Source organism: Galeopterus variegatus, unplaced genomic scaffold (assembly GCF_000696425.1).
Source record: "Galeopterus variegatus unplaced genomic scaffold, G_variegatus-3.0.2 Scaffold9858, whole genome shotgun sequence".
Taxonomy (NCBI): Eukaryota; Metazoa; Chordata; class Mammalia; order Dermoptera; family Cynocephalidae; genus Galeopterus; species Galeopterus variegatus.
Genome location: NW_007735969.1, coordinates 21,995 through 31,260, shown reverse-complemented (window position 1 = coordinate 31,260; position 9,266 = coordinate 21,995). Strand labels below are relative to the sequence as shown.

The 9,266-nt window shown below is 49.7% G+C and overlaps 1 pseudogene; it reads left to right on the top strand.

Annotated features, from left to right (window-relative positions):
- Window positions 1–1,422: 1,422 nt before the first annotated feature.
- On the top strand, window positions 1,423–2,835 carry LOC103609611 (annotated as a pseudogene).
- Window positions 2,836–9,266: the final 6,431 nt, after the last annotated feature.

The window sequence follows — 9,266 nt, the reverse complement described above, 5'->3', positions numbered from 1 at the left end:
CCCAGAGAGTCAACCTGCTGTGCCATAAGAAGGAAGAGAGACCCTGGAAGCACAGCTCAGCCAGTGTCAACTGACTGCAGATCTGTGGAGAAGAAGTGATTGCTGCATTAAGTCTTTGAATGGTTTGTTATGCAGCCTTATCGGGGGCATTGTTAACTGCTAGACTCCCTGAGATTCTGTTGTCCCCATTTACTAAATTAGGCTTATTCCTGATGGCCTAGGGGCTAAGCAGACCTATCATATGGTAATAAATATAATAAGTAATGATAATAAATAATAAAATACAATGATGAGTAATAATATTATTAATAGTAGCTAAAAGTAAATGATAAAATAATAGATGATAAATAAATGAGCTATCATTTTTTAAGCAGTCTCCCACTATGTTTCAAGGATCATGCTAAGAGCTTTACATGGGTTATGTCCAAAACTCATGATTTTCCAGACAAAGGAGATATAATTATGCCCAATTATAAAAGAGGAAACGGAGGTTCAGTGAGGTATAGTGATTTGGCCAAGTCCTCAGAGTAAGGAAATGCTACCTAGCATTTGTACCAGTTCTGTTTTCCACACAGCAACACAAAGTCTGAAAAACACTCATTCCCTGAATTCAAGCAAAGCAGCTTTACTCTTACCTGCTTTCTATGTTAGTATTTCACATGCTTTATTTTTCTTAATCTAAGCATCCCATTATTTCCCCTCTCACGTCTTGTGACCTCCCACCCACAGCCAGCCAGAGACTAAGACGATAAAACAGAGATGACATCACCTAGAGCCAAAGGTCCTGACCCCCCGAGTTAAATCACATGGTATAACCCCTGCCCACCCTGACAGGGGTAGCACCCCTGACCTCATGGCAGCCTTAGATTCTGGAAGGAAGTTTTGGAAATTCAAAAATGGAAGCTCCTGGCCCCAGAACCAAGGGCACACTGTCTTGTGTCTCCAGCAGTTTCCCTGTAATTGTCTGAACGTTGCTGGTGTTTGGGGCATGAATACAGCCGTGATAATGTACAGGAGTCAGTTCCCACAGCAAAGCCTCCCTGTACCAGGCAGGGTCCAGTCAGGGAAACACAAACCACTCGTTCCAGCAGAAAGGGATTTGGTACCAGAAGTTGGGTGTTTTCAAACTGTTGAAGCTACAGTGACAGGAGGTGGATCAGTGGTCATCCAGGGCAAGGACTGGGTGTTAGATTGATTTGCCAAGGGGCACAGGGAACGTGACTGTGATGGTCTCCCCCTGACAGCGTATGTCTGTCAAAAGCCACACTGAGGGCACCCAGGTGGCCAAGGAGGAATGTGACACACCAGCCCTCGGAGGGGTTTAGGGGTTCCAGAGGAAGGGAAGGAGTGACGCCACGTCATCCACCTCCCCGCGTGCAGGCGGCCCCTCTCCCGGGCTCTCCCACGCCCTCTGCCCCTCAGGCCACCCCCCACACCACCCAGCTCAGGACAGCCCCGGGGCGGGGCGCAGAGAACGTTTGCGGCTCCTGCCCCGCCGGCCTGGTCGGCCTTGCCCCGGTGTCCTGCCCCAGACGCCCTGTGAACAAGCTCCTCCTCAGCATCCCAGGGCTCGGAGAAAGTGCTTCCGGGGCACGAGAGCTCCTGCAGCCCCAGCGCCCGGTCACATCCGGCCACGCCCCTGGGGACAGTCCCGACGCCCTGGGCCGGAAGGCCACCAACGCTTTCTCTGGGAAAGTAGGACTGCAGGGAAGACGCCTAGAGATCGAACGCTCGGCCCCAAAAAACAAAGGATCCGGAATATCCCAGCTCGGCCCGCCGGCCCGTGGGGCACAGCAGGGAGCTGTGGGCAGGGGGACGCCGACAGCGAGGCGGCCGTGGGGACCGTCACCTGCCGCAGCGGGGTGCAGACCGGGCAGAAAGACAGACAGACGCGCACAGGACGGACAAGGCCGCCGGCCCTGCCCGACCCCCGAGGGCTGCTCCTGCGCCTGGAAGATGATCTTGGAGATTATGCATAAGGAGGCAAAGGACACCCACACGGGCGACGAGGCCCCCTGAAGACCCCGGCCATAGTAACTTCGTGGGGCGTCTCCCTGGCAAGGAAGGACATGACCTGAGCCCGGCTGAGCAGGACACAGAGACGAGAGTCACCATCTCCTTGCAGGAGCTCACCCTGCACAGCCCCGAGAGGACCGTCACCGTGAAAGGGCCACTGAGAACGGCTTGGGGCCGAGCAGGAGATGAGGAAGAAAGTGCGGGAGGCTTTCCCGAGAACGACGTGGCCGCCGGAGCCTGCGGCCTCACCTGACCCCGGCCTGGACCTGGCGGCCGCGGGTCTCTCTCCCGCCTCCCAGCAGCGCTCCTGGGGCTGCTCCCTGGAGCTCCTTCATGCAGGCTCCAGAGCAGGGGATGGGGCAGGTGTCCACCGCCCAGGCAGGAAGGGGCAGCCCGTCTGGCAGCTGTCGCAGTCCACCTGAGACACCTGACTCCAGAGTTCGTATGGCAGTCGTCACTGGACCCCCAGAGACCCAGTTCAAGGCTCAGGGAAGAATCAATGCAAACTCAACCACGAGAACTTCTTTGATCCCGAGGAGGATGTAAAGCTGGAGACTCATATACGGTGCCAGCATTGGCAGCTGGCCGAGTCCCTGGCAAAGGCAGCAACACGGTGAACGAGTTGCAGAATTTGACAGCAGCTGAAGTGATAGTAACAGAGACCAGACCCCTGATGAGAACGACCAGGTCATCGTTAAGATCATCGGGCACTTCTATGCCAGCCAGATGGCTCAGAGAAGGATCCGAGACATCCTGGCCCACGTTGAGCAGCAGCACCAGAAGGGACAGAGTAACCAGGCCCAGGCACGGAGGAAGTGACCAGCCCCTTCCCTTCCCATCGACTCCAGGACAACAGGCGGAAATTGCGAGAGTGTGCTCTCCCTGGCAGGCCTGAGAATCCGTGGGAGTCAGGGACCCCCGGGCTGGGTTGTACATCAGGTTTGCCCACTTGCTCGAGAAAGATGTTCCAGTGAGGATCCCTGATCTCCCAGCCTCAAATACCCAGCTGATTGGCCCAGCACTGCCCACCTCTTGGGGTGTCACCATTGAAATTCTAGCTCAGGGTGCTTTTAAAGGTGGATTGTTAAAGGAAGTTCTCCAGGCCCCACCAAGAGGGTGGGTCAGACCCCAGTGGGAAGAGAAATAAAATTTCCTTCAGATTTTTAAAACATGCAGAGGGGTGTTATAATCAGGCTCAAAGGATGGTTTATTTCTTTTTTTTTTTTTTTTTCTTTTTCGTGACTGGTAAGGGGATCGCAAACCTTGGTGTGGTGTCACCCGCACCGCGCTCAGCCAGTGAGTGCACCGGCCATTCCTATATAGGATCCGAACCCGCCACGGGAGCATCACTGCGCTCCCAGCGCCACACTCTCCCGAGTGCACCACAGGGCTGGCCCAGGATGGTTTATTTCTTAACCCTAAAATCTTTCCAACCTTCTCCCTCCTGCTTGGTTAATTGATTAAAATACCTCCATTCTCACACCCTGAAAAAAAAAAAACCCCAAATTGAAAATGAATAAACTTTACGTGTGTAAATTACACCTCGATAAAGTTGTTTATTTAAAAAACACTGTTGCAAGGACTGGAGAAGTGAAAATCAGGAGGGCTGCCAGAGTCAGATGTCTATTGTGCCTGCATTCGGGAACAGAAGAAACTGCTGCTGAACATTGACTCTCTGGCCCTGAGACAGGCAAATGCCAGGGGAGCCCACAGCCTGCTGCAGAAGCCCAGGGCTGGGGAGCCCTTCACTGCCTCCCCATCTCTAGTCCCACACAAATGCATCTCAGATGCACAGCTCAGTTTGCTTCCAGAACGTTGGTGGCATGGGACTGTGAAAAATGTAGCTTCCAGACTCCCAACCCCCGTGTACAGGGATGCCTGAAGCAGAGTTAGCAACAAGGACTCAGGTGCAAGCAGTTTATTTGGGAGGTATATTTGGGAGGTATGACACAAACTTAGTGTCTTACAACAACACAAATTTATTATCTTGTAGCTCAGGAGGCCAGAATTCTGAAGTGAGTCTTACAGGGTGTACGGGTTGAATTGTGTCCCCCCAGAAAGATATGTTGAAGTTCTAACTCGCAGTACTTAAAGTGTGACTTTACTTGGCAACAGGGTGAGTATAGATGTATTCAAGTTGAAATGGGGTCATTAGGTGGGGCTTAATACAACCAGACTTGTGTCCTTACAAAAGGTGGAAATCGCGACACAGACAGGCGTGCACAGAGGGAAGACGATGTGAGCACACACAGAAAGAGCCACACGACTGGCACCACGTACCGCAAGCCACAGAATGCCGAGGATTGCCAGCAAGCACAGTCTAGAAGAGGCAAGGAAGACCCTTCCCTAGGGCCATCAGAGAGAGCGCGGCCCTGCCGACACCTCGATTTCCGACTTCCAGCCTCCAGAACTGTGAGACAGTAAGTTTCTGTTGTAAGCCACCCAGTTTGTGGCATTTTGTTAGAGCAGCCATTTAAAACTCATACACTGGGCTAAAATCAGGGCGCTGGTAGTGCTGCGCTCCTTTGGGAGGATCTAGGGAAGAAGCTGTCCCCACCTATGCCAGCCTCTGAGGCTGCCTGCATGCCTCGGCTCATGGCTGCATCACTCCAACCTCTCTCTGACCCTCCTACCCCCCATCATAATGACTCTTGTGATTACACAGGACTAACCTGAATGATCCAGATCCTCACCTTAATCACATCTGCAAACTCTCTTTTGCCATGTAAGATAACATATTCACAGGGTCCAGGGATTGTTCCGCCTTCCACAGGAGGTGATCCCCAGGGAGCAAGAACGGGAGAGGGAGGACTGAGACAGGAAGGAAGAAAAGCCTCTATAAGAATGTGCCATGAAGGTCATAATGGGAGCAACCGGGCATGGATTCTGCCAAAACCTCCTGACCCACCTGCCGAAAGGGCGGAATTGCCCACCTGAGCAAAGGGCAGCAGGAGCATTTGTTCCCTGGCTTCCTCCTCCTCTGAGGGCTCCTCCTGGGAGCACTGAGCTCCCCTTGCTGCCCAGCTGTGTCATCATGCCACTTGAGTGGGTTGTCATGACATCAGAGAAGGCCCGGGCACGTGTTTGAGGTGGTACATTGTCAAGCTTACCCAGAACTGTCCACTGAACCTGCAGACAAAATCCGAGATGGGCCAAGAGGACAAGAGGATGTGAGCAGGACACAGAGGCCCCTGCTACAAGGACAGCACCTGATGCTACTTGCCAAACACCCACACGCCACCCAGCACATGGACCCCTGGCAACTGCCTAGAACTTGAGATTGGATTTTAAATCACCTCTAGCCTATTTCTCATCTACTATCTCAAAACTGTGTGTCTCTTGCTCAGCATTTAGTCTTATGGAGTTGTTACCTAGCAAGGCTGTGTTATTGAAGGCACAGGGCAAACTTTGCCCTGTGACAGTGGACAGAGTGTCTCCTAAGAGGATGGATATCACCAGTGTCAATCATCAGGTAGCAGGTGGGTCAGAAAGGAGGGTTTGGAAACAAGTCCAGGAAAGGGGCACAGAGGCGGGAACAGTGGCTCGAGGCCACGGGCAGTTGGGAAGGAATTTGCCAGGTCAACCAGAAAATTACTCTAGGTAAGGGTATATGACGGTGGGAAGCACACCGCACTGCATACAAAATCCTGGTTTACTGGAATTCTATCAAGGAATTCAGCCTAAGGAAAGCCAAGATCCAAACCTAGTTTCCCTCATTCCGAATCTCGTACTCTCCCGCTAATCCGGAATGAGTCCTCTCACCTGTCGGTAAGGGTCAAGACGAGAGTGTCTAGGTTTTCAAAGACAGTGTCCCTCTGCTACGTGCTATTGACAGAGAAGGGGCGGGGCAGCTCTCCAGCTGTCCAGAGTCCCCCAGTGGGAGGAAGGCACCCGAGGGGGAGGCAGGAGTGGGACACAGGCCACATAGGCAGAGGAGAAGCTAGGTTTTCTGGGGCAGTGTTGACAGGCTTCGTGTCCCTGCTCCAGGCCCTCCTTCTGCTGCAGGGTCTTAGTGAATGAACTAAGGTGACCCTGGGCTGTTCTTCCTCCACTCCAGACAGAGTTTGCCTCAATCCCTCCCTTCCCCAGGTTTTGGAGCCCCCTCGGGAGGTTCCAACTCCACACAACAAGATCCAAAGCTGATCATTTTTCTAATTGTGTCCAGGACAGAAGCTCCTGACCCTGTGCTTCTGCTCGGAATGTTTTGACAACTTCTCCTGCCAGCTGCTTTACCACAGAGGTTCAGTGGACTCTTCCCACACTGCCCAGCACTTGCCCTCACCCAAACCTGGGGTGTTTTAAACGAGTCTTGAAGCCGAAGAGTCCAGATCAAGCCTGCAGCAACCACCTTTGCTCCGCCACTGCCTTCAGAGTGCTGCTCCTGCTGTCTCACTGGCTGTCCTGCCTGTCACTTCCAGGGAAGTGTTAACTCATCTTTTGGAAACCTGCGCAATTCGCATGGTTCCAGTCCCCAGTGGTGGGAAGGGCGTTCCATTTCATGCAGGATCCTGGTTTACTGACACTTTGTAAAGGGCTCTTCCTCAGTCTAAGGGAGCCATTGTGCACCGTCAATCTCCATCCAGCTATTCACACTTGTTCAGCCTCATAGAAAGAGACTAAAAGGAAATATCCTTCCCCAAGACTTTTGTTTTTCTTAAGTGAAATTGAAAATAGTTATTTGGGATCCCTCTGGATGCTGCTGTCTCAAGATCATCACGTGGTTCAGTGTCTCACAATTCAGATGCCATTTCCTCAGCATCCTTCCCTCAGAGACCACCAATCAGCTGTAGCCACATGTCTCTCTTTGTCATTTCACCCTGTCTTATTCTCTCCAAGCATTTAGCAAGGTCTGAAGTTGACCCCGTTTGTCACTTACTAGATTTTGGTTGTTGATGTTGATTTTCCATCTCCACCTTCCATAGAACACAGACTTCATGAGAACAGAGACCCTGACTCTTTCCACTGGTTGGGGGAGTCACCAGGGCTGGCCCTGGACTTCCGGTTCCCCTCTTCTCCACATACGGGATTACACGTTACCTCTCCAAATGCAGTGTGCATGGTAGTGTGATTTGTTTTGACCACATGAAGTGTGAGCCAAAGCATTCTGTGTCCTTTCCAGGAGTGAACCAGTGTGCAATTGTCCACACAAAGATGAGGTGGTTGTGGAAGCACGTGTCCTGACAGAGCCTCTGCCAGCCTGGGTAGCCAGCCAACAGTAATGGACAGAGCCCCTGCTGGCCTTGCTGGATTGTATTGTAAATAAGAAATAAACCTTTGCTGTGTGGAGTCAATGAGAGCTGAGGACTGCTGTCACTGCAGCACACCCCAGATATCCTGACAGTTAATACTGTTAATAAAGTAGCCTATTGCTGCTTTAACAAGTTACCATGTACTTAGTGGCTTAAAACATCATAAATCTATCATCTTATGGTTCTAAAGATCAAAAATTTGAGACAAGTCTTCCAGGGCTAAAATCAAGTTGTAGGGGTGTAGGCAGGGTTGTGTGTGTTGACTTTTGTGTATGCTCTGCTGCACTTACACTATATGGGGGCATTTGAAAGCCAAGTCTAACAGCTGACCATGACACAATGAAGCTAGAAATTAACAACCAAAGGACAGCAAAGGTGGCCAAAGCAACGTCTGCTCAGGGGAATTTAAAAGATTTCCCCTGGGTCTAATATTTAGACCACTAGTCAGCACATTGCAAGCACTTAATAAATGCTAGCAACGGTTGGTATTAAAGACATATAATTTTCAAACCCAGTTTTAACTAAGCAGAAAATAACTAATGCTGCTCAGCTGAGTTCAAAATTTACAGTCAAAATGCTAAACCTGTGCACCCTCATTAGGAAACAGACAGTGTTTCTGTTAGGCTTTTTGAAGTGTTATAAATAATATGAGTACTCCCTTGTAAGCTCCATCTGGGAATCACTAATATAGACTCAGTCTTTTATTTACAGTTGGGGAAACCAAGTTCCAAAGAGGAGTAAGCAGTTTGCCCTGGACCACTCTGCTAGACCAGAGCCCATGACTCCAACTTCCCATCCAGGACTCAGTCCACTCATGCTGCCTCTCCCAGATTAAACCAGGATGAACCACCATTGCTGTGTTTTAGGAAACTAGAAGAAAAGGAAAAAAAGAGATCTGAACTCTACGGTTTTGTATTAAATTTCTTCCTTGGAATCCAGAAAATACCTGAGGCCTGAGTCTCTCATGAATACCTTCTATTGCCAGAAATGTGATCTATGAAAAGAAAGGAAATATTAACCAGCATCTTCTACAGGCCATATCTTAGGCCCTAGTTTTAGGCACCACACCAGAATATTTTCATCCTCTAGCTACATCATCATATCCTAAAGCATCAAGATTTATAATCTTACTATTGTATACCAAATGGTATATGCCCAAATACAAGGGAAGACTTTTCCCTCTAAATTGTTCCTTTAACAGGAGAGATGACTCTTACTAGTCTTTTTTGTTCTAGTCCTTACAAACTCTCACATTATGGGCATACTCCTTCACAGACCTTATTGGTGAAAAAGCCATATTAGCCTAAACAATTTCAACCAATGGTAGTTTAGCTGCCTAAAGAGGTTACCTCATGGAACTTACTTCTTAAAAACAGGAGAGAAGGAAGTGTATTAGTCAGTATAAGGTAGGCCATGCTGCAGTAACAAATACTGTGGGCCTGGGTGACCCTCCAGGAAGTTGTCCTCCGAGTGGTGATTTAGCTTTAATCTTGTGGCCTCACCTCCAACATGAGGCTTTCTTAGTTGCCAATCAGGGGGAGAGAGAGTCGCAGGGTTATGAAGGGGCTTCTCACTGCCTCAGACTAAAAGTGACACTTGTGTTTCCAACTTAAATGTAGTTGGCCAGAACTGCCTGACTGTGAGGGGTCAGTGAGTATGGTCTTGTTTTCCATGTGCTCAGGAAAGAGGCGTAAGAAGAGGATCTGGTGAACGCAATGCATTTTTCTCTTCCACAGGAGGCAATTATATGACCTCCCAATTGCAAGGATTGAAGGTCATTATAAACAAGCCTTAAAAAGCAATACTAGAGGCTGGAATGACTAGATATCCCTTTGGAAGAGGAAAAAAAGAATCTCAACTCTTACCATAAAAGGTTTGTGTAAGTCTATGTATTTTTGTGTAAATGAATTTGAAATGGGTGTAGATCTAAACTAAAAGCTAAAACTATGAAAGTCCTAGAAGAAAACATAGGAGAAAAGCTTCAAATTTGAGGGACAAAGC